Here is a 26647-nt window from a genome sequence, read left to right as displayed (position 1 = left end):
ATAAAAGCTCTGGCAGACAACGAGCAGAAGTAGAGTCTGAGTTGTCCGGAGAGATTTGAAAACTAGGAGAGTTTGGATAAAAAGGTTTTTTGTTATGTGATTTATTGATTATTTTAAAGTGAGTAAAAAGTGAGGCACTTTTTTGGGGGGAAAAATAGTAGAGATGGCTATGGTGACATTCTTAAAGTTTATCACTTGGACAACTTTGAATGTATGAAATTCCCTTATGGCTTCTTGACAGAAAATCCACAGAATATTGATGATACAAGAGGAACATTTGTGTTCAGTACTTATTTCTATGCCTCCACGGGCCATTTATAACAACTCACTGTATCATTAAAATGCAGATTAAATAAATAATGGTTTGTTTCACCATGCATTTACTATATATCCAGCAGAGCTACACAATGCTTTTTTTTTTATCAACTTCTCTGCTAGTCTGAGCCACTGATGTTGTGGTGGAGGACAGATATCCTAGTACTGGACCCTGCCTAGACCCTCATGTGTGACCAACTCTAATTAATTCCCCCAAGTGATGGGAATAAGAGAAACACAGAATGAGGCTACACAACAGAATTGAATCTTTGGAGAGGAGGTATTTTTATAGAACTGGAAAAAAAAAAGCAGGAGCGCGACAAATTGCATGCAGCACAGGGAGCAGAGGCAAGAGAGTCATAAGATATATTAAGTCAAAATTTGTTTTCCCTGTGTCTGTTTTAATCACTGTCCTTTGTGTTTTAGTGTTTTAGTCTGCATAGCTGCGTACCTAAGGCTGTGTCAAACACAAAGGCTCACTGACTGCGTGGCTGTGCTGCCTTGCTGCATTTCTATCTGTTTTATTCTCTAAAGGTTTTCTTCCTTTCCTACTTTGGTTGTCAGGACAAGGATGTCACACCACAGACAAGCACCAAAAAGAAGGCCCAAAAAATTTCACTGTGCTTTAAGCCGGCAGAGCTGAGGTAGTAATCGATGGGAGGTTAAATAAAAACAGAGAAAGAAAGCAGACTTTCTGCCAAGCTTTAGAAAACAGCAACCCTTTTGATGGTTAAAAAAACCTGTTTCTGGCTCAGGTTTTGTGTACAGATGCAATATCTTGCAGTGAAGAACACTGATATCCAGCAGCTACACAAAAAGGCCACACATGTGAAACATTACTTCCGTTTTTGGTACAACTATAGCGTTGTGTAAATTTAAGTGTTATCCTGTGACTATTTATTGTCATGCAAATCATACACATGTTGTTTTAAACATGCCTGTATAATTAGTACTCACAGTTTACAGTATATTGGATTATGCTTCCACACAGCCATGTAGACACACAGCAGGTGTTTGTTTTCAAACAACAGGCATTTCTCATCAAGTGACAAGCACAGTCACTAAGCAGTGCTTATGGCACTTTGCTGCAGTTAATTTGCATAAAATATCTTGAGAATACGACAGTATGAATATTGAATTTGTCTATCTTTTCGTATGCAGCGACATATTTCCTAACCGACTATCCTTGGCTGGTGTTAACTGGCTGTGCAGCGAATCACTGATGTGTGCGCTTTGGATGCTCTCCCAGCGTTTGTGTGGGTTTTATCCCATAACAGCATGGAAGGTATGAGGATTGATGCCTCTCGATGGTTTAGATGGATGGAATGCAAAGGACACATTTCCCCATGAAGATCAGAAAAGTATGACTTAATTGGCCTTAATTGTGGGCTTTCTGGGACGCATCAGAGTCACAGAGAACAGAGTCACCTTTCAAGGGTCAGTCCACAAAATCACTTCTAGTCTAGCTTTGTGGATAGTTTTACCTTTATTTGACTATATTTTTAGATATCCATCTCTGGTATTTCCAGATGTAAAAAAAAATGTTCCACCAATGTCCCACTTTACAAACTTGTGTCCCGTCCTTGTAAGTCCATATAATACACACAATATCCTTGTACAACTATTTTCACTGTAATTTCTTGAACTTTTATAAAGGCTGAAGGCAGCGAAAGGCAGCCTGCTCATGTGGTGATTTATTAATACTTCAGAAAAAGTCTGTTGTCAGTCATTCCTACCTGTTCATGGTCCTTCACCTCCCTTTACTGTTTGTGGAGTTGAAATCTATATGTGTTTCTGGGGCTGTGCAGTATCCAGATAATGAATCTGTATCATTTTATAACACATATACTGAAAACTCACCCAATAGTAAAATGACCAAACTGAGACGCTTACTACTTACTTTTTAATTATATATTCAACATATACAAGATTGTAATTAATATTTGATTATGTTTTTCCCCTTATTTAGAACCTTTGTGAAAATACTCAACTCAGCATGGAGCAAAATGTAAATTATTAATTTTTAGTCAATAAAACACATTTGAGTTCCAGTTGGAAACATACAACAGCGGTAGTATTTTTTCCTCTTTTTAGGTACAGACTCCTTGTTTTGTCTCCTCCTGCTTCTGTGCTGGGTGTAAATGTCCTTCAAATGATACAAATAATTTGCCTTAAATAGTGTGATTTCTGACACAGAAAAATAAACAGTGTAATAGAAACAGCTGATGCTTTTCTTGCATTACTATTTTTTCTCTATAATACACTATATATCATTATTAGTCCTGCTGAGCCAAACCTATCTCTGCAGTTTATTATTGCTGCTGTTGATACGTGAGGCACCCTCTGTCATCATTCTTGAATAAGTGTAGAAGTTCTCTTGAGTTTTTTTTGGGCTAGTTCTTAGATGGTGCTGCAACAGTACATTTGCAAAATTGTGTCAGGATAGATGTTTTAGTGTAACCTGTGCACAATGTAGCATTAAAGTAACTACATTCCTGCAAAAGAAAACAACACCTTTGTCGAAGCTCGTCATTTTCAGGTTTCAGTTGCAGTTCGGAGGTTGCTGTTCTTTCACATCACGGATGAACTTTTAAAGTGATAAAGCACAGATAGGAGAAGGAAGTAGAATGACAATCCTGCCGTTATTTGATAGAAATATTCACCATTATTCTGACGGAGTACTTTCGGTGAGCCAGACTGCATCATCATATCATTGAGCAATATGTGTCTGAGATAAAGGAGTAAGAAATGCTACCGAATCTCTCTCTAATCTCTTTTTTTGAATTGGTTAGATCCACGGAAATTCCTTTGAAAATGCACCATTCTTGGTATAGGCCAAGGTCATGGCTACAGTAGCTGTCACAATGATGAGTGGTTCTTACTGAGATAGAACGTCTGCCCACCAAACAGGGGGGGATTGACAGTTAATCACAAGCACATTACACCTCTGGGATGGGCGGAACTGCAGCCTCCTGCCTTTGGCTCCAGCCTGCCTGTCATTATGATGACTCTGCGGCCTATCAGTGTCTGTCTCAGATTTATCTTTCCTGCACTAGACTGTGGCCTCGTCTTGGGCTGTGCTTGGCACCTGTCCATCCATCAGCCTCTAAAGCCTCCCTGTGACACAGTGGACACAATCTCTCTCTCTCTCTATACAGCACCTTGCCGCCACATGGCAACGCTTTTGTTCACACCGCTCATTCACTCGGTACAACTAAATAAATGCTACACAATGTTAGCGTGGCGAGGGGCTGCTACAAAACAAATCTGCAGAGCTGGAGAGATGCTCTGTCATTGTTGGACAACTGTAACTATGTTAACATCCAGCAGGGATGGAGCTGGCAGATTTTATTGGGACTTAAGAGTTTTGGGAGGGATAGTGTGGGTGGATATGTTTGCTGATGGCACCGGTGAAGGCTCTTTTAAAGAAGTAATTACTAAAAAGCTTGCTGAAGGCCATTTAAGCTGCATTTGTTGGCACAACTTTGACACAAATTTTAAGATTAAGTGTATATGTGTGAGCAAACTGTATATGTGTGTGTCTTCTGTGAGGAAAACGGTGGTAGATATAAAATGAACAGATTGTATATAGGGTTGTTTTGGTTGAATGGCTTATTATACTGATTTATCACTGTTGACTGTAATATCCAGGGATATAGTACGCCCAGAGCCATACAATTAAATCACTACATTGTTGACTTTGAGTGGAGCTTTAGAGACTACAAATATCTTTCAAGTACATGTAGTATGACAATTATGTTTTTTTAAATTAGTTCCTGAAAGAACTCGGGATAAGACTTTCACTGACAAGCACGTCAGCTTTTCAAACTGCCATTCATTTCCTCTTGTGAGTAGCTCATTAGTTTCATGTCAAGACAAATGACCAGAGCATGGCGTGTGTTATTATGCGGCTGCACCCTGCATCCCTGGAAGCCTCTCAGTTTACCACAGGGCCATGTCGCCACGCTGGCATGTTAATGGGATCAGTCATTGATAACAAGGAGCTAATGAAAATCTAATCACAAAACTAGCCTGTCAGTGGATTGTCTTCTCACATACCTCTGGTCTCTGTGCCAGAGAATAAAGTTCTATCTTTGGTCTCATTAGCATGTATGGTTTGTAGTGTCATCCTGAAAAAAGAAAGTAAAGTAAATTCACCTTTTCACTTATTTATTTATTCATTCATTTTATCTCCCCTTTTTAGTGCTTCAGGGTGTACAAATTATCCCGGAATATATCCAAAGAAACCAGGGAAACACGTTGGACAGGTTGTCTTTCCGTTTTCCCGCTGTTAAATTTAGCTTGTGAGTGAGAAGGGGCATTCAGGAACTGAATTAATGGAGTCCCATTAATTTGGTCTATTTTATCTCCTTTCTCCTGGGGGTTTTGAGAGACAGGACAAAGAGTAGGTCAAGGCTTAGGCCGAGAAAAATTTTAAATATCCCAGCTGAGAAGGCAGAGCATTAAACCTGTACTTACTCAACAGTTGAGGAAATTCAGTTTTGCGTATAGTTGCACTGTCATGATGGGGGACAAAGTGTTTTCTCTTCTCTGTCCAGGAAGGTTTGCTCAGGGGAACAGCAAACTGGAATGGAAGCCTCAAGGCGTGGATGCTGCAGTGAAACTAAGTGGGCAAGCTTTACAACGGAGTCTGTGAATGCCCTGTGGGCGATAAATGTAGGACGGCCATGCTGAGCCATGTGTTTGTAGTCTTGAGTTCCATTTGAACATATGCTCAGCGGTTAGTCTAACATGCTTATAATTAGACATTACGTATAGGGAAGTTTAAGAATGTTCACATGGACATTATTTATGCCTTCGTTACATGACTGTATGTTGGTTGGAGTTGAATCTGTGTAGATAATAAGCGAGGACACTGAGCAAAAGGGCGTTCAAGTTTAATCCTAAAGATGAGCTGTCTGCAGATTTTTATGCAAAGTCCAGTAGCTACATCACTATTTAACTACGAACTGTGCATGGACGCAGTTTAAGGCTAACATCTTCAGTTTAACAAGTGTCAAGGATTAATGGAATATAAAAGACAAAATATTCAGAGCATTCAGCTCCTGTTACAGATCCGTAGACACATTTACTTTCTTCAATACATTTCTGAATTACTGTCTATATTAAACCAAATTACTACAAATAATTAATGGAATTACTACATTACACTAAATTTCTGTCTGTGTTATTCATTCTGAGATTTGAAAGGCATCACTAATATCCCATAAGTATAAAATATCTGCTCTACACTCTCCACATTTACACACCACATGAGGATGGAGTTACAACGGCCAATCAGCTGTCATTTCTGTAAATTTATGTCATTCATTTCATGCTGCACAAGTAAAAATGGCCCTTTTCTCATCTTATTAGTTGCAAAGTCAGATGTAAAATATACTTAACAGCTATGTAAAAGCAAATGTTTTACCACGGAATTCTAATATCGCATGGATTTATTTTGGTCTTTGTTTTTTCAATCAGAGTTCTAATTCTAGTGGTTGTGAAAAATGACAGGTAAGAGCCTTGGGTATTTGCTCTTTTTTTCCCAGACAAAACACTGTTTTTTGTTTCCATTTACTGTATTCAGAGCTTTCATCTGTGAGCGTTAATAGAAATTCAGATTGACTTCAGGGTTCAGTTTACTTTTGGTCTCAGTACTCTGTGAATACTACATTCATTCACAATGTCATATTCAATTATAATGTAAAGCATGAAACATTTTCATTAAACATTATGTGTAGACGCACGTAATTCTAATTTATTTCTGTTATCACTTCTAACCTACTAGGACACGTATAATGATGTTTTGACCCTGACCTCTGTATTTCAGATTTTTTTGTTTTGCTGTTGGACACTTTTTTAGGATACTGACCTTGGGTTATTGAGTGTACACCTCCAGTCATGCGTAGTGGTTCCAGTTACATTTCTTTCTCCTCAGTTCATTTCTTAGCGCATCCAGGTCTGTCTGACAGGAAAAGCTAAAGGCAATGTACTGTACATTATTATCAAGAGTCTAGTCTAGTCAGTCAGCTCTAAATGTAAAGTGTCATGAGATAACTTGGCTCTATATAAATAAAATTTGGTTTGATTTACATGTGGAGTTACAAATGTTTCTTGGCTTGTTTAACCCTTTAACCCCTGACGTGTCTGTGGTGATTGGAGAATGTATGATTTATTTTAAATATTTCTACAAATGTAACCGTTCGCTCAATAGTTAAATTTTCAAAACGTACTGATAGAATAGACCTTGTTCTTTCCATCAACATCTGAGCATGCTCAGTGCACCCTCCACCCCCTGTGGAATGAGGGCCAAAACACAGAGCAGTGAGTCAGACCGATTCCCTATAAAAACAGACAGTTTTGGCTTTTTGTTACACCGTTTTCCTTGTCATTTTTTGTTTTTACTGTTGTTTGCAGTGTTGTTGTGATTTTCCTTTATTTTTTTTTTGTAACTGTGGGTTTTTTTTGTGTGTGTTTTGACCATGTAACTGCTTTTTGGAGTTCAATCAGGTGTCGAAAAGCAGCTGGAGTGATCTAGAAAAAAAAGAGCCCCAAAACAAAAACTACTGGGCCAGTGAGTTCCAGTTCACAGTTCATGTTCAACATCTTATATCTCTTATTGATGTACATTCTGAGTGTCGTAATTAGTAAAAACCATTCAAACTTCAATTCCTCTCTTTGTCTTTTTCTGTTATTCCACCCTGTTTTTGACCCACAGTAAAGCAAAACCACTGAAGAATAGGAACACAAGCACATACTCACAGCAGCTTTTATGACACTGAAACAGATGCAAATTCACAGCAGCACATTTACCTTAAATACCATCTCAGAGGTGAAAGGGCTCACCCACAGACCTCTTGTCTATACAGACAGGCGGGACCATGATTTAACTCCATCCATTTATTCCTATAGCATTGAGTGAAGCTGTCTTACTAATGCAGGTCCTTCTCCTTATTCACTCGTACTTGAACATTGTCAAGCAATTTCAAGCATTGTCATTGAGCGCAGAGGATGGACAATGTTTGAGCAAATAACAAACCAAATATGTTGCGTATTTTCCCTTTATACGTAATCCACAATATCAAAGATGTGTGTTGGAACAGCATCTGTTGCAAGGGCATGCATTCTGCAATCTGTAGCGGAATCATTTTGAAAGAATCCGTTTCTATAAGATATTGGCGATAACAGAGACATAAAGGTTTTCCACTCAATTCAGAGTGTAATTTTTTCTATTGATCGTGATTGGTGATAACATATAGAGGTTGGTGAAGCCAGTGAAGCGCAGCACTTATCAATATTGTATTTGCTGTTATGAAAGCTCTTCACTAATTGTCCTATTGTGTGAAAGCCTTTCAGGGCCGAGTGATGTGTTCTCGGCGACGAGTGGCCGATAAAATGCCACTGAGTACTAGAGGGCGAGGTTTATGGATTTCTGTAATACCCCAGAGCAGCAGCAAGGCAGAACAACAACAAGGTCTCAGCGTCGCCCAGACAGTGACGGTTTCACAACATCCTGACCCCCAAGGGTGGAAAGTGACTAGCAAGGCATATCACAGCAATATAACAGCTGCACTCTTCCCTGCAGCTGGATGATATAGACAGAAAGACTGGAGCAAAAACATGAACATCAAAGTGTTAACTCAATGCTTCTTGATTAGAAGAGGAAGTTCTCTTTTGATCATCATGCACTTCATTTATGTCTCTGTCTTTTATTTGTTGCTTCCTTTTCCATCATGGAGGCCTCTATGACTTGTTCCCTCTGTACAACAGCAGTGGAGTACCACATTTTGACTAGGCCACTAATGGTGGTGATGCATGCCTTGTTCTTTTTTTTAAACACAGAATAATCAGGGACTATTGGTGATCTAGTTTGTCTGTTCGTTATAGAGGTTATAGCCCGACTACATGGTTGATTACATCGCCGACCAACCCTGAGAGCCCCAGCCTCAGGGGTGATCTTATCCTCACTGTCATGTGTGGACAAAGTGTCATAAAGCGTGTAGTGTTACACACAACTACTGGATTTAAGTGGACACTATAGAGAGCAACTCAAACAGTAAGAAGATGAAAGTCAAGGATTAGCTCCAGGGTATATTAACACTGAATCACATGTAGACAATGTTCAGACAGCAGGTGAAAGTGGCCAAAATCAGATTCAAATGAGTGTTTTTTCATATATATGGGAATAATGTAACTCACACAGGAAGCCGCTATTAACCATATTTCAGATAATAATAACAATAATAATATATCACACTTATATAGCGTTTTTTTGGACACTCAAAGACGCTTCACAAACAATCAAACAAAAAGAACAGAGAGAAAAGAAAGAGGCTCAAGAAAATGCAAGTTTGAACAGGTGAGTTTTCAGTAGTGATTTGAAGTTTTGTATTGAGTCTGAGTTCCTGATGTTTTATGGGAGTGAGTTCCATTGGGTGGGGGGCGGCTGCAGCGAAGGCTCGGTCCCTCAAGGTCCGGTGCTTTGTCCTAGTGGTGGGAGTGAGGAGGTTAGTGTTGGCTAATCTGAGAAAAAAGAAAAGAAAACAAAGCAAATGCATTAAAAATGTCTGTGCTCTTTAATTTGACTTGTAGATCAACTTAAAGGTGGGGTAGGAGATCTTGGAAAAATGGATCGAGCAGGCAACATTTTGAAAATACACAATTCAAAAGTCCAAACCCCTTTCTTCAGACACCCCCCCCCCCCCCCCCCCCCCTAAGCCACGCCTCCACAGTACTGGCACAATGCTTGCTCCCTACACAGCATCAATTCGCCCAGCTCTGGGAATCTTTTAAAAAGTATATTTATATTTAAAAAGTGTAACCAGAGGCATTTAAGTATTGGAGCATGTAGGGGCAAACTGTTTCACGTAGATGATTTTTACAAGATGCAGGCTCTTGGGGGTTTTGTGATTAGTGAATCAAGGTTAAAATAATTTCAATATGCCTCAATCAGCCTCAGCTTCAGCTCGTGGATCCATGTGTACCTCCTTCAATCTCCTCCAACACCCCCACTCTTACAGAACAGCCCCAGTTCATACCTATCTGGCTAACGTTACATTTCCTAGTGATTTATGTTCGTGACAAAACATTTTTCCGGTGAACTTTCCATCCTAATATAACTAATATAGCCAAACTCTGCCTCTGGCTTTGTTTCCTGTACAAGTGTGCCAAACCTCTGAGAAGGCGCAATTCATGCACGAAGAGGGGTACGCGCAGAGGAGGGAGGGACAAATGGCAGTAGAGTTTGATGGACATATCACCATTCAACCATTTCGATGGGCTGGTTAAAATGATTGGATGGTGTGTTTTTCAGTCCTGTCTGTTCCACAGGTGACACATTTTTGTAAATTTTGTGTTAGAGCATTTAATTAATTGCTTGCAATCGGGGTGTGAAGGGGATTTTAAGCAATATATAAAAAAAATGCTCCAGAAAAACATCTCCTACCCCACCTTTAATTTCAGCACCTCAAAGATCCGTCATTTTTGATGTTAGTGCAGTGCAAATTAAACTGTTTACTTCCTGTCTCTTAAATATATCTGGTCAGCATCGATATGTTTTTCGTCTAAAAGATTTCATTTTAACGTCAGAGTGGTTGAAGATATGTGGCTGGTGGTAGATGGGTACAAATTGTACTTGGGTGACTCTGGGGAGAAAGAGTAAAAATCTGTAAATCACATTCACTTCTCCCATACGAATGAAAGCAAACCTGCATCAAAACAGAAAACCATTTCCAGAGATCCATCTTGTTCTCATGTGTAAATGCTCACTTCTAAATATCAGCCTGGTGCTCCTCTGCAGATGAACTAGCATTAACAGGGGCTGCTCTAAAGCTCATTTCCATTTTGTTCATTTTTAAGGGATCTTGTGAATTTTACAGCCCACAGTGCATTAAAAATCAAATTTGCAATTATTCCATTCATCTACATTTCTGGTAGTTAAAGTGGAGCTAATCTCTTTTAATTACTTGCTAATTTCCGTCATATGATCAAGATCAACAGGGATTTTGTCTTGATTTTTTTGGGAAATGCAGTATACACTATCTCTGTCTGCCCGGGTATGTTTTGGATTGACAACTAGTGTTAGAGACAGTCATGTCTGAGCTGTAAATGGTATTATTTCCTTTTTTTTTTTAATTTATTTTTTGTAATTTCTGAACATAAAAAAAAAGAAATGCCACTACTGTATAATTTCTGACCCACTTTATCCGCATTCAAACTTTGGAATCATTAATGCTTCAATAGAAATGGTTAATCAACCACCTACTGTTGAGTGGGTAATTTTACTTTACACTTTAAATCAAGAAACTACTCAGTGAAATCACTTGCTCTGAAATTCGCATGGTCTGTTCTTTAAGAGTCTCTTGAAGTAATTAGGGAGGTAAAAAAACTATGAATTGCAGAAAATTTGATTACTTAAGTGACGTAAATAGGTGGCCAAACAGCACTGTTAGTGGAAAATGAGAGATATTTTTACTCCAGTGTATAATCATAAAAAGAATGGACCAGTGTGACATTTACACTCAAGATGCCTTTTTCTGTTCCTTTCTTTGTGCAGCAATTTGTGTCTGAACGACTACTTTCCAATGTATGAATTTTGAGTTTTTATCCATTATATAGTGAGAACTAGTAAAGATAATATCTGTGGCATGAATATTTTTCTATCTACTAATCCCACTAGACTATCATCTGTTCAGTTCATTAAAGCTGGAGGGCTGTTTTTTATGTCATTGTACAAAAATCCTATAATTACCTTTCACCATACTGGAATTCAAGTGGTCAAAAAGGAATCAAGAATTCCGTTTGTCCTCAGTGGCTTGTTTCAAGATGCAGAAAATCCACCCTGTGACAGAGACTTTGACAAATCACAGGCGCTATCAGGCAGGTAGGGGGTTAAAAACGTCATTGATGGCTATAATTACAGATCAGTACACAGATTTAGGCAGTTGTGACTCTACTGCTCGTGCAAAGCTTGAAAAATAGCTACATTTTCCACAGTGGTGTGTAACAACATCAGGTCAACTGTGCATATTTTTTAAAATGTCTTTTCGTTGAATCCCAATTCACCCCTTGGCCCCGCCCCCTTACCCCTACCCCTCTGTTTTGCACGTACACTTGAAGGGGTAGTGTTGTCCCCATTCTCAATTAGACGGAGGGGAAGGGCTGTATAGACCTCGAAATATAGACGTTTCAGGACCACACTATGAATGGAGGGGTGGGAGAAATTTCCCATAATTGTGTTCAAATCATTTGCAAGATGGAGATAAACGCAGCCAAAAAGTGCAGCAGTGTGATGAAAGAAACACACAAATGTACGTATTTTCTTCGTACACTTCGTAATCATTTGATTGACTGCCATTTCAGTGTATTATAGTTCACATTTCTGCAGTTTTAGTTGGTAGCCGCAAAACGATGACCAAAACCCTGACAATAGAGATGTTTACAGCGATTGACGGCATGATGAATACTTTCAGAAACAAAGTTTTTGCATTTGTTAATAGCGACATCGATGACTGCTTATGACGTAACAAGTCACGAAGGGTTGTCCCATTTGATAGGAGAATGTTTCAACCCCTAACCCTTGCAGATCTGATTCAAGGGGTAGTGCCAAGTGCAAGGGCCAAGGGGGAGGGGTAAGGGGGAGGGCTAAGGGGTGAATTGGGATTGGGCCATAGTCTTTTGATTAGGACTGAGGATAGAAATCTGTTCTTGTGGTAACTTCCAAATGAAAAAAAACATCTAACCTAACCTAAGTTACTTATCACCAGTTATTATGTAACCCTTTGTGTTTTTCAGTGAAAAGCAGAGATTGATCATGTAAAAGCTCAGTATAAATTCAATGGTTATTACATCAGAGCACAGAAAACTAAAGATAAATGGGACTTTTTCAGAGAAATAAGTTAACTGAATGTAAAAATGAGCATCCACACCCACTGCCATTCATCAAAGCACATGGGTTTTATTGGTAAATCAATACCATAGAACTTGACATTGTTTCCATGTTAACTAAGGAACCTCTGGACGTCCAAATGGGTCATATCTGATGCAGCTGAAAAGCTGAAAAACTGCATTTTACCTGAATTATATAAATGTATTTATAGTATTAGTTGTTCAGCAGCATCCGATATGACCCATTTGGACGTCCAGAGGTTCCTTAGTTAACATGGAAACAATGTCAAGTTCTATGGTATTGATTCACCAATAAAACCCATGTGTTTTGATGACTGGCAGTGAGTGATCATGTTAAAGCTCAGCATAAATTTAATGTTTATTACATCAGAGCACAGAAAACTAAAGCAAATGTGACTTTTTCAGAGAAATAAGTTAACTGAATGTGAAGAGGTGAAAAACTGCATTTTACCTGAATTACATAAATGTATTTATAGTATTAGTCGTTCAGAAGGTATTAAATGTTATAGATGAATTTTGGTCAATAAGAGTTGATATAGACAAAGATAAATCCTGATTAGTACAGTATGTAAATGTTTACAGTTGACTACTAATTACTCTAAACTCAGCCGAAAATGAGTGAACATGGGAGTTATTTTGGTGACAGTTTATGGGTGTTGTACAGAACTTGATGCTCATTATATAATTGTTATAATGATTATCACATAATACAGCTGTGTGATTCACCTCCTTTTTTTTCCTCAGAGAAAAGAAACCATTTTAAAGTTATAATACACACTGACAAATAGTCTGATACTCTGAAAAAAGTGTCTATCTTACTTCGTTGCTTATTTTCTCATGTGTCCACTCATACGCTTCTCTCTTGGGTATATCTGGCAGTTGATCCTGAACTGCCTGGAGGACAATTCAAAAGGTCAATGTTAGCAGACTGTTGAGAAAATGCACCTTTCCCCTCCACCCCACCCATCTCTGGCTCCTTGGAAAGAAGACAACAACACCTGCTGACGTGGTCTTATCTTTCTCAAATGCTGGAAGGCACGGGTTGCTTGTACAATAGCACCACTTGTATTTCATTTATTTCCTGCTCGAACATCAGTCCTCTGTTGGCTCCCACTCTCTCAGTCTCCATCTCCAGCTCAGCGTACAGAGCTGTCCCCGGAGACATGGGTAATGGTCTACTAGTTCTCTCCTTTAGGCGATAAAGACCTGCAGAGAAACTAGTCACAGCTCGAGCTAGGAACGAGAGGATAAGATAAAGCTGGGAAGAGAAATTGAGGATGAGTTGCAAAGAGCGGAGACAAAGGAAAAGTACCGGGACAAAAAAAAGGTTAAGAGTGCCCTGTGGTGCCATGCAGCCTACTTCAATACTTTCCATTGTGTCACCTTATGATTTGTTTTTGCATGTTACATTTGGATTCAGAGAACGATTAAGCTCTTATTGATATTAAATGCTTTAAAGTCATTCAAATAGGTTAGATTGCACAGGTGAAAAATGATCAGAAGTGAATGCTGGTTCATCATTAACATTTAGAATTGAATCAGTGGCCGAGGGGATGTCATTGGATTGATTTGAGGTAAATTTTAAAAATTACATTCCAGCCGGAGGGGTGAATTGTTTCAAAGAACAGAACCCAAAAATGTCAATACCGTCTGTATTCGGCTTTAAATATTTTAAAGCTGTGGGAGTGCGCAACTGCTTGATGGATGACAGTGGTGATAATAAAAAATGATATGAATGGGAGAGAATGAGTATGACAGAGCTGGAGCTGAGAATTATAGAATGAGTGTGTGTGTGTGTTTGTGTGTGTATATGTGGGGGGGTGAAAATGAGATTAGGTTATACACTTCAGGTAGTGTGTCAGCTTGAGGATGAAAAAAACCTGTCAGTGCTTCTCGTCCTGATGCAAACCTGCGCTATTGATCGAGCTGCAATAAAGAAGGCCTCTGCGGAGCCAACACTGATGTTTTCATGGGTCTGACATCATGGTGTGTGTGTGAAGAGGCATGTTATCAGTTACAAGACAGTGTCATTCTGAGAATTCAGCTATCTAGTTCTATTTCATTTGATGAGATGTAGTTATTTAATGCTACAGGTTAAGTCTTTAGTCTGTGTTTACTGTTTTTGGAACATCCCTCAAATTATCTGTTCTGCTGCAAAAGTCTTTTTACCCAATTGGGCACTTAAGTGCTGTAGGGGTAAATAATGGAAACGATAGATTTTTTAAAAAGAAATCTATATTTCTACCAATAAACAGGAACCCAGACCGAGGAAACGCATGTAATAGCTTGACTCAATCACTGCTGTATTTTTCAGAGGAAACTTATGTACTGCATTGTTCCTCGACTTTAAGGTCATCCTTTGTGGAAGAACACTGTCATTGCCTGTCATTGCGATAAATCGATTAAGTCTGTGTGATGTCTTATTACTTTATCCCTGTGTGGGATCTTACATCAAGAAAAGGACCTTGTCTATTCTCAATAGTCTTCAAAACCTCCGTTGTGTTTATTACATATGTTTACATTGTCTCAATAAACGCATAAACACCAATTCAAGGGATAAGTGTTGGTCAGCGATGCAGATGAGTAGATGTATGCTGCGTTTCTTTATTTTCTACCACACATGCAGTTCAATATTATAATACTATATGCCTAAATTAAACACATCAAAGCTTAATAGAAAACTAACAGAAAAAAAGAGCAGTTTTTAGTGTTTTGGTGGATGTGATTCTAATCCGAAACACTTTTTGTCAAACTCCAGGCTTATCTGTGCCCGATCTTCCAGCTGTCCGTTCTATGTGCCTGCTGAAAAAATAATGGTGTGTTTGTACACAGCCCTGGCTCAGTAAATGGGTGCAAAACAAAGTGTCTCAGATTGATCCACACAACGGTTTTCCAGCTAACGGGGCATTCAGGCTTGTACAGTGACAGCTGCTAAGACATGCATCTACAGTGGGTGTCCATGAATTTGGAGCACGGAAAGGAGGGGTGTGTTTGTGTGGTTGTTCAAATATCAGCAGTCTTTCTCATGAATGGTTTACACCAAATTTAAAGCTTCAGTGCACTGTAGTTTTTTTGTTTGTTTTTTTTTTGGGTGCCTCTGGAGAAAATTTCCATTTGAATTTCAAGTAGTTTGACCGTAAAGTGTTTGAAATTAGTTGACATTTGAACCATGATGTCACACGTTTCTGAACTACTGTTCTAATGCCAGTAGAATGCAGTTTGTCTATCACCTTATTGTTTTTTGTAAGCAGAAGTGACCATATTTGGATGAAAGGGGTGGAACTACAGAAGATGAGATAAGATAAGATAAGATAAGATAAGATAAGATAAGATAAGATAAGTCTTTATTAGTCCCACAAGGGGAAATTTCCAGAAGGGGTCAGAGCTCAACTAATGGCAAGTTCTATCTTACTGATGTGTGTAAAACAGTATAGTTTATGAAGTCAAATAGTCATTTTACCATCTTGTTTGTGGAGTCAATGTACCACAACTAAAGTTGACCTGTCTGTCAGGAAAAAAACAGCACACACGCTAATGTTTGGGCTGCACCGGGAGGTAATGAGTCTTCCCTCTGGAGAAAATGTGACCAAGAGCTCGGGCAAATGGGTCACTGAAAAGTAAGGTGCAGCATAGAAGCCAGGAGTCGAATGTTCAAAGCGTGTTAATTTTCATTTTTGGTTTACGCCAGTTATGGCAGTTACGGAACGCACCCCCACGTATATACCCCCGGCACTATTTCGTGAAGATGGTCTGTTTTGTTCGTGTTCTCTTTTAAAACTTGAAAGCTTTTTCCTGCTGGTCAGACTTTTAGTTTAGTTTTAAATATATCTGTTTTATTTATCTGAAACAGTTGTATAATGTTCTTCAGCACATCTGTCAGGTTCAACCTCTGACAGAAAATAAATCATATTTAAATAAAAAATAACCTTCTCATGTCTTCACAACTAACTTATGAGTAATGCAAAATTTAAGCTTGACAAAAATAGTGATTTGATTTATATCGCGATACATATCAATATCGTCTGTTATGAAAAAAATTATCATGATAAATTTTTTTTCTGTATCGCCCAGCCCTAATTCACATTTACATTTATGACTGTTATGTCACACAAATTCAAGTAAGAAGTAAAATATTACCCAAACTTTGGTGTCCATCTGTAAATCTTGTTGCTGTGTTACTATATTTTATATTTTCAATATAATGTATATCTCAAACTTAATTTTATTTATTTGAGATGTTGAAACAAAAAGATTTATATCATTGTGATAATCATAATATAATCATGTGGAGCTAGTCTAGTAGAGTGACAGAATAGAGATGTATCCTTGAAATGTACATAATGGGTTAACATGAACAGAAAACCTTGTTGCTCTGAATAATTTCCTTATATTTCACAAAACGTCTTCTCAAAGAGAGAACAAACATGTATACACCAATGTTCTTTGTAAGCCACATCTCTGAGTGCCGCTGCTCCAATTTAGTATGTTATTTCTCTATGCACTTATTTACTGACTTATGTGCTGAAGGTTAAAGTAATTGTGAATAGGAAGAAATAACAGACCTTTGGGAGACACAGAACTCTCGGTGCTTCAGCCTTAAATCTCAAATGACCTTCTTAGCAGAGAGTGCAGGACAGAATGAAGGTAGCTGAAAGAAAGTAGGTAGGTCAGAGCTGGCAAGGACGCTTCTTAAACCCTAACACAGCCATTGATCCCCTTCCTTTCAACCTATGGTCCCTTTAGTTCCTTGTGTATTTCAGATTGCTCAGACCTGACCTTGGATGTCAGGGAAACAAAGCTTTGCCAAATGAGTCATACAGACAAATGGTTGGTACATTTTAAACAGGAGAAAGATAAACAGAAAAAATAGCTTTAGCCATCTCTTTTGCTTTCATGTTGTTTCCCCTGTTTTTTCTCATCTTTTTTTTGTTTTACATTTCCCATTTTAAGAACTCAGCTTCTTATTTACTATCTTCTTTTCAGTGTTTTCGTGGCTCACTGGTTGCGACCTCAGCCGTGTGTTTATCGCTCTCCTTTCCTTTCTCCTTTCCATCTGTTGTGTCTTGCTGCAGATAGTGTCACCTATAGCCTGCGACCAGAGTACAGTCCACCAGCGCTTGGTATAAATTATGATGTACTGGATCAGTCCTAATCTTGTTATGGATGTTCTTTTGCCCTTGGGAGGGGCATCAATGGATGGATGGAACTTTATCAGATTTCACTGTGCATCGGAGTATAATTCATGAAATGTGCTGTCTACTGTGTGCTGTGTGTAAGGCATGCATGGTAACACAAAATTCTATGAAGTTTTTTTTTTTTTTTCATTTTCAATTCTACCTTTTAATTAAGTTGGAAAAAAAGACGTAAATAAGAAAAGCACCATTGCAACAAAGCTAGATAACAAAAGAATTAATCAAACAAAAATAATATGGGCATAGTATTAAATCTAGACCTGCTATAATGAAACAATCAGATAACAGATGGATTTTTGTTCATCTGTAGATGTGTGCAAGACTTCACCATTAAGGTCAACAGAGATAAGTAAAGATGAGGATAAGATGAGAATTATGAGCCTTTTCTTTTATACTGAAAGATAAATGCCAAGTACATGATGAGTTATTGTTTAATATTGTAGGCAGCCCACCTGCAGGATATACATAGAAAATAGAGTGGCCCTAAAACTGAGCCCTGAGGAAAACCAGGTGATGGAGATATATGGGAAAGAATTCTGTCAGAGAAAAACGGAAAACCTGTCAGTGGGAAATGAATGAGCCCAGTGTAGAGATTAGTCCTCAGTGACAAGCCATTTTTCCTGTTGGTCAGTTAAGTTAAACTATGCACATACTTAACACATTTTCAGACTGTTTTCACCAACGGAAGCATATTTTATTCTTATCATAAAACCTGAACATACAGCTACATATTCCGACTGACTCAAAATACACTTAAAAACTAGTCATTTACAACAGCTGACTGCCATCTTTGTTTTTTATTTTATTTTTATTTGGTGAACAAAATAAACTCACTGTTCAGGAAATATTGCACAGACTCATTCATTTCTTCCTTTCTTTGCAAACAAGCTGCACTTTTACATAATATTAATATAATAGTATAGTAATATTCACAATTAACACAACATTCTTTTCTTACATATTTAAAACTTCTACAATAACCCAGCTTCTTTCTTTCAGTCTTAGTTTGGCTGTGGTTGAACGTTAGACTCTGTAGGCATTAATTTTCTTGCAAAAGTATATTTACACGACAAACTTGTGATAATTCTTGCAATTTGTGTATTTGCCTATTTGATCCTGCCTCCTGTGCAGAATCATCCACTGGTAAGTGTTATGTACACTATGGAAGATTTGTGTGTGTACGCATGTGCATTCATGAAACTGGAGGCTGGTTTTCTGGTACCAGCTAACTCCATTACTAAGGTAACGGGGTCTCGGTTGCTTACTTCCATGATAATAGTCACAACATATATTGATTTCTATGCAGAGGTTTTGGTTCTATCGAGTTATTCACTGCCTTCCTTCTGCTCTGCTACTGCTGCAACAGTGTGCAACACCAGATCCTGTTAACTTAGAAATGCAGCTGGCTGATGTCAAAAGATGTTCAGCTCAAAGCACAAAACAGAGTCCAAAACAAACCAGCACACACAAATTTTAAATACATGACCTTTAACTCATAAAGACCCTGTGCTACTTATGTGGCAGTTCGAAAATAGCTTTTTCTCTATATTTAACCTTTTTTAAGTGATTTATCACCATTTATTATCATATCATCCTTTGCATTTTTGTGGTTTTTCAGTGTAAATCATGTATTTTCCTGTATTTAATTCACTGATCATGTAGATGTTCATAAAAGCTCAGATTAAAGTTGAAGGTTATATCAAAAACAGACAAAACTGAAGAAAAGGTGAATTTTTCAGTGAAGATATCAATAACTGAATGTAAAAACAAGCATCTCCATTATCTGTCATTGAACCAACTCCATGGGTTTTACTGGTGAATCAATGTTGTAGAAGATGACGGTGTTTCCACGGTAACTACAGAGCCTCTGAACATCCAAATGGGTCATATCTGATGACCATGAAAAGATGACAAACTGCATTTTACACCAATTATTTACATGTATTGATAGAATTGGTGGATCAACAGGTATTAAACAGTTTAGATCAGTAGATGGTTTTCGTCACTGAAGGCTGTTTGTGTCTGTATGGGTTAAACATGTTAGAATGTCTTTGTGAGAATGACCACTAGTTCTCCAGATTTAGAACTTTTTTACATTGGAGGACTATAAATACAGCTAAGAACAGATTCAGTCATCACATCTAAAATAGTCTCATCGTCAGTCTGGCAGTCATTAAGTGTGTGCCCAGTGTAAGCTGAGCTGTATCTGCAATACAAAAGACAGTTTTGATTAAGCTGATTAGTGCAGTTCTATTATTTAGACATCATAGAGTATATCCAAAACCAGTAATAAAAGGGAATGTACTGCTATTGTACTGATGCTGTCAAATAAGCAAGAAGTGGAAGTGTGTTAACAAGCACAATAGGATAGAACAGATACTGTATTAATCCATTACCATCATTACAGTAGCAATATTCACAGTCCAGAATACAGTCCATATCCATGCACATGATAAGCAAATATATACACACACCTATACTAACGTAACATATACTCTGCATATCAACCAAAAACTTGCCTAAATACACATATACATATAAATTTGTGCTGTCAAACAATTTAATTTTTTATTAAGATTAATCACAGGGTTGTTATGGATTAATTTAGATTAATCATGATTAATATTAATTTTTAGTCTATTAATCGTGTTCATTTTGCATGAGCAAACAGACTCAAGAAAGAAGGGAATATATGCTCTAAATGTGTTTGTTGCAGGCTGGGCGATGCATTAGCAGAAGTGCTAGCCGAATTCCTGACTAACGTTTGCTTCGTGTTATTGTGGTATTTTAAACTGGAAGTGCTTGAAAAGAAAACTCCTTCTGGCAGTGTGTACATGATACCTTGTCAGTCAACTGTTCTGTCTTGGTTTTTTGTCCTCATATTTCCATCCAGAGGGCTAATGTGTTGTTTAGCGTCTTCCATCTTTATGGGTTGGCTCTGCTGCCTGTCACTACTGGATCAACTGCCCATTTGTGCATGAGCGACGCTAACTCGACTTGGACAAACCGCCTAAAATGCTTTGGCAGAGACATTCAGAGTAATTCTGTGCTGCAGATGGATTAACTGCATTAAAATTTTTAATCAGATTAATCATGATGATGGATTAATCTGTGTGAACATGTTAATTTTGACAGCCCTAATATATATGTATATTATTTGTATAGAACTTTTCAAGACATTCAGACATTTGTGTTCACATTCAAGACATTTTACATAATTTAAAACAGGTACAAAGAAGAATGTACAACATTCATAGGATTATAAAAGATACTATATATACATATACCATGTATTGCATAAAATAGTGGAACTATCAGTGTTGGGCAGTAGCGTTGCTACTTGTAGCGAAGCTAGTAACTTACTACAATTCTCCGTAGCTTGGCGGTAACGTCACTATTTCCTGAATCAAGTAACATTTCAGTAGCTTAACTCTTTTATTGATCAAGTAGTGTGGTAACGACCACAGAAGTTATTTTTATATGGATTAACACAGTGGAGAAGCAGTTTGTAGTTTAGAAGAATTCTATTATATAATGCACAACACAAGCACTTAAGATCGTTCGGAACGGGGCCACACACTCTAACTGCACAAGACTCATTATAAACCAGGCATTTCGCCCGGAGTGGGCGTGGTTTACTGGAACGTCGTCATGCACATTGTTGGAAGTGCCTGTGCTTATGGACTGTGTGGCAGAATCTGGGCAGTGATGGAGCTTTTCTCCACTTCCTTACTGATGTTCTGTACCTCCTGCCGCGTCGTTGCTGTCAGTACCAGTGAGCGGACAGTGGATACGGGATGGAGTGGACCAGGTGCATCATGTGGGGCTGAGTTTCCATGGAGGAGTTGGAAATGAGACCTGCACCGCACACCCGGTATCACCCTGGAGCACCTGTCAGATGACAGCGTTCACTTCAGTGCAGAGGGAAACGGTGTTCTGCTGAACATCGGATGGTTGTTGGCTGAGGTGTGTGGACGTTGATCACCACAAAGGCTTGTTTCAGAGCCGCCAAAGAAGAACTGCTTCAAGTTTCTAAAGTGAAGTAGGCTGTTAGAGCCTTTATGTTCATAGACCATTATTACTACCCTTTTTGAAAAAATGTGGGCCCACATGATGTGTGGTATTTGCTTGATAATGCACTGAATTGTGCAATCACATGTATTGTAAAGCGTCTTTGAATACTTAGAAAAGTGCTATATAAAGCCAATGTATTATTATTATTATTATTATTGTGTTTTTCTGGAGGGACTGATTTTTTTAAGCATAGCTAAAACATGGCTTTAACATTCGTGAGGCACAGGTGTTAGAAAGAAAATTGCTTCCTGCTTCGCAAAAGTTAGGTAGAACATGCCTTTTCAAGGCTATTAGAGCATTTATGTTCATAGATGATTATTATCACTGCAGGACAACACATTTGACTCAAGCGTTGATTTTCTCTCCAACATATGTTGCAAGTTAGTTCAGTTGAAATGATGGATTACAGGCCAAAGTGACTGTCAGACATACTCACAAGCCAAACTTTTAACTTTAAGTGGTGTTAACATGCAGGTTTGGTTTGAAGGTTTTAGTCAAGTGTGCAATCATAGAGTCAGTATTAATAATGCTAAAATCTTCCCAGTAAGTACTGCTCACATTAGTCAAAGGACTGGCAGAAATGTGTCATTACTTTGTGTAGGTGCTGCAGTCACAGCCACTCTGAATATTTCTTTACTTTGCGATAATGACTCGGTAGAGGGTCACTTTTTTCATCATTGCAGCATTTTCCTGAAAAATGGTATTCAGGAAGTTGCCTTTTAAGGTTAATATTAACTTGTCCTTCACTGAAATGGTAGACAAATTCACAGTTGAACCTTTGACTCCTTTAACGTCTTCTTTCCTTTGCATTTGTGGTAAGAAATTCATGTTATTGTCGATCTCATCCTTGTGCAGAACACTACAGGTCTTTCCACAAAGGACTGAACAGAGTTGGCAAAGTGATATTTCTTTCTGTCGTACACGTCATTCTTAATTTTTAAGGAAACAAGCAGCAGAAAATAAATTCCTCAAATAAATAGATTCAATTCAAATCAATTCACATACAGAAAAGCAAAATAATTGAGTTGTTTGAAAGAAAATAATTTGCCAAAAATGTAAAATATTGATTTTGTCATTTAAAGAAGTAAAAAAATTAGTTTTTCAACGGAGCTTTTCAAAGACTGGGACTTATCTGTTTTTGTATTGGATATTTTTAGGTAAAAAAACAAAACTAAACAAACAAACAAAAAAAATCAATTTGGCTAAGCACCTTGAGTTCCAGAGAATTTTGATGGCCATTATTTTGGTGGTGGTCAGAGGGGCCGTAGGCGCAAATTGGCAGCCACGCTTCTGTCAGTCTGTCCCAGGGCAGCTGTGGCTACAGATGTAGTTTACCACCACCCCACCACCAGAGTGTGAATGTGAGAGCGAATGAATAATGGGTTAATAATGTAAAGCGCTTTGGGTGTCTAGAAAAGTGCTATATAAATCCAATTCATCATCATTATTATTATTATTATTATTATTTTCTCATTTCTGACACTTTTTGAATGAAACGCCTCCAGCCATTCATCTCTCAGAGGAAGGATCAACACATTTTTTTTCCAACAAGTGTGTTTATTATTTGTAGCCCTGATTAAATGAAGAAAAAGTACACTTCATTACTCATTTTTCTCTCAATTTGTTCCCTTATTCAAACATTTACAATAGCATTAGTATGTGTTTTATTTTTTTGTGCACTCTTTCCTTATTTCCTTCCCTCTGGCCTTTACAAAACATTAAGTAACCAAACTGCTTTGCAAGATTACATGAATTAAAATAGTGCATTTGGACTGTCCATACTGAGCAGGCTCGTATGGATTATCTCATGGTCTATCAGGATTACTGCACAGAATGTGTTCAGAAGCACCATTTAATTTGTCCCAATGTTTAATTCATGGACATTTTCATTTTCATACATTGTATGCACTTATATATAGCACCTTATTAAATCCTATGACTTCACCTATCTCCACTGAATCTCAACGGAGGTTAAAGGGCAGCAGAACCAGTGTTTCATGTGTCCCCATGTGACATTATAGCAACTTGCAGAGTCAACAGAAAAGTGTTAATAATGACTATATATAAAACAAGGGGCACACATCCAGGATATAACCACCAGTGAGGATGGCACAGCTCACGCAGTTCAGCCCTTGCTATTATTTTATGAGTCCCTGGTGGGCCTGCAGGGTGCAGGAGAGGAGAAGGGTTCTGAAAGATCTAATTAAGTAAAGCGAAATGAGAGCACAAGACACAAATCAGGGGTTGTTGCTGCAGGGCAATGGGGTTTTGCTGTAAAGGCCACACTCTCGCCTCCAGATAATGACCATCTCTTCTTCGCTTTGGTCCTTAGTTTGACTCTCTTTATAGCTTTAGGTTAAGGTTTGTGACTCTTAATATCATTATGTTAATCAGCCTGTGTGTTTAAGCCTTTTGTCTTTATTTGTCCGTAAAGAGGTAATTAGTGTTTTATGTGTTGTTGGATGGTGATGGTAAATTAGCAGGTGACTCCATCAGGTTTTTTGTTAGTGTGTCATCAACTTACAAGTGAGTCTTTTTTTTGACAGCTAACCGTTTTCTTCTCATTTCTCAGAGTGCTTTTGGTTTTGTGTGAGTTTCTCAGAACAAGCTTCTCACAATTAAGGTCGCCTTCACTAGAAAAATATTTTCCTACGATCCCCCGGTGTTGTGACATCTTGATAAAAACAAACACGTTTCAATTTTAATCATGCCAACATAAGTACCACTTGGCTTACTTTAAAACAGAGGCATTATTTTTGCTCAAATATCTTTTGGGTCCAAGTAACTGGTCTTAAAGGTTTTGAGATAATTAACAGTATTCCTACTGAAACCAGACATTTAAAGTAACAATTTAACCCTTAGATGCATAAGTTTGTCAAAAACGACCCAGTGAGGTTGTTTTCTTCCAATATCTTTGTTGTGAAAAGTTGTTATTTTTTCATATTCCAGGTATTCCTCAAAAAATGTTATTGACATCAGGCCATTTACATTTTTAACTGACCTTTTATGGATTTTATGAAATTGTAGGGGTATCGTAATCATTTTGCTGTCCGTCTGTCTGTCCGTTCAATGACATAATCACATTATCTGAAAACTCCATTGAGATATCTGCACCAAATTTATACTGTGGATGCATCTTGGCATGGAGCAGAAGCCTGTTGAAAACAGGTGACCTTGACCTACTTTTTCAAGGTCAAATGGCCTTGTGCAGTTATAATATATGAGTACTTTCAAATATAAATATGTATGTAATAAGTTTTACACAAAGACAGTCTACTCTAAATTATAGGGCAGTAACTTTCATCAGAATCTTACACTATGTGTGGCCAAGGAGTATTAAAAGTGCACGTTATATTTGTATTACTATCCCAGGCTGCCATAGGTGGGTCAAAAATGACGTGCATTCATTTTCAATGGAATTTCATCTGAACCTTTGATTCATTCTACCTTCTACAACACGAATAAATGACTCATTCACTTACTCACAAAATGGATGTTGACATTGTTCTATTGCTGTTATATGCTATGTATTATACACTATACTTTATTTTTCAAATGTTCAAAAAAAAAAAAAAAAAACATGTTTCAAACACTTTTGACCACAATATAATACAAATGATCATTTTTCACATGACAAAATGACATAAAAACACACTGGTTTTAATATGGGTCAGTTTTGACCCTCTTGCAGAAGAGTGAAGGGTCCAGACACTCATGCATCTGTGGGTTAAAGCTGATTCAACTTAAGTATTATGAAGTTATTGCAGAAAATAACTGAAGTCATCATTGCAGTGTTACAGAACACATCATACTAATTATATCTATTATTTCCAACATTATTTCTTCAGTCTTTTAAGCAGGCAGAGGTAAGCAGCAGAACAGCCTGGCGCATCTTAGTGAAATGACTGATTGATGACAGATTGATGTTATGTGTCACAATAATATCAAATAGGGATGTAACGATTACCAGGATAACGATAAACCACGGTAAAATTCCCGACGGTTAGTATTACAGTTTGAATACTAATGATCATGATAACCGTGTTTGATTACCGCACTTTGAAAGAGAAAGAGAGAGAGAGAGAGAGAGAGAGAGAGATCCTAAAACAACTCAAACCTGATATGGAAAATGGTCAGACAATGGCCATAAGGTGCCATCTTTAGTGCGCATTTGTATGTTTGATGTTTACATGTTAATATTTGAATGTTTCTGCCAGCAGAAAGTACATTGTGCCTGTTATTTTATTTTATTTATTTATTTTTCTCAAAATACAACTTGGTTAAATTATTTCAGCGTGTGCATAAGTACTTTTTGAATATTTTGAGCACGTTTCAACAATACTGTGACAATAATGATGACAGTGATAATTTTGGTCACAATAACCATGATATGAAATTTTCATATTGTTACATCCCTAATATCAAATGGTTCTCTTGACCCACAGTATATGTAATGCTTCTATTACATTATACTTTTATTACAGGTAAAAACAGTAGACATGCAGAGTAGGTATTTTACTAATTTTAGTAACTTTGAGACCTACTATCTTAGAAACTGTGAATAAATTATGTGTAGAGTCAGAATATGCTGTTTCCCAGTTAAGAGGCGTTATTTGGATGAGATGTAAAGAATTGTCCCAGTCGGGGAATTGGCTCACGTGCTATTAAATTGAGAGGAGGATAAATGTCTTCAGGACACCTGGCACCAAGGCTGTAACTGTCTGGTCTCCTGGGCTCATTTCTGACTGAGAACAGAAAGACCTTGGAGTACAAAGACAACGGGCTTGATTATGTGAGTACACAGGAAGGTCTCCCAACATTGTTGTGCTAATCACGTTAGCGGGCGCAGACTCAAGGCAGGACAGATGCTAGGCAAAGGGCAATGGGGTTATGCTATCCTGATTAGAGGAGGCTTCGGGGGGTTTTGTGAATCTTGTTGCCTACCTCGGCGTCACCTTGCAGAGAGAAGACTGCCATCAGTTCATTCTCTCTCAGTCTGCCAGTTTTTCTCCATGTCTGTTTCCAGCATTCACCAGAACTCCGGCCTTACCCTGCACTGATTGTGTCTTTGTAACACAGTGCATTTCTTTTGCTGTTATCAACCTCCTACACTCATAGCAGCAAGTTGCACAAATTTACTCTCCGCTTTCTTCCAG

The 26647-nt window shown here is 38.0% G+C and overlaps 1 protein-coding gene and 1 long non-coding RNA gene across 5 annotated transcripts in view; both read left to right on the top strand.

Moving 5' to 3' along the window:
• The window catches only part of ptprub (protein tyrosine phosphatase receptor type Ub), a 222130-nt gene that overhangs the window by 78140 nt on the left and 117343 nt on the right, over positions 1-26647 (top strand). The gene's annotated exons all lie outside the window — the stretch shown is intronic.
• Positions 108-24936, top strand: LOC115435522 (uncharacterized). The gene is made up of 4 exons (XR_003937702.1): positions 108-118; positions 5322-5331; positions 16969-16976; positions 24874-24936. It is a non-coding gene; the product is annotated as an uncharacterized LOC115435522 (long non-coding RNA).

Source organism: Sphaeramia orbicularis, chromosome 16, assembly GCF_902148855.1.
Source record: "Sphaeramia orbicularis chromosome 16, fSphaOr1.1, whole genome shotgun sequence".
NCBI classification, from domain to species: Eukaryota; Metazoa; Chordata; class Actinopteri; order Kurtiformes; family Apogonidae; genus Sphaeramia; species Sphaeramia orbicularis.
This window is presented reverse-complemented; position numbering and strand designations above follow the sequence as displayed.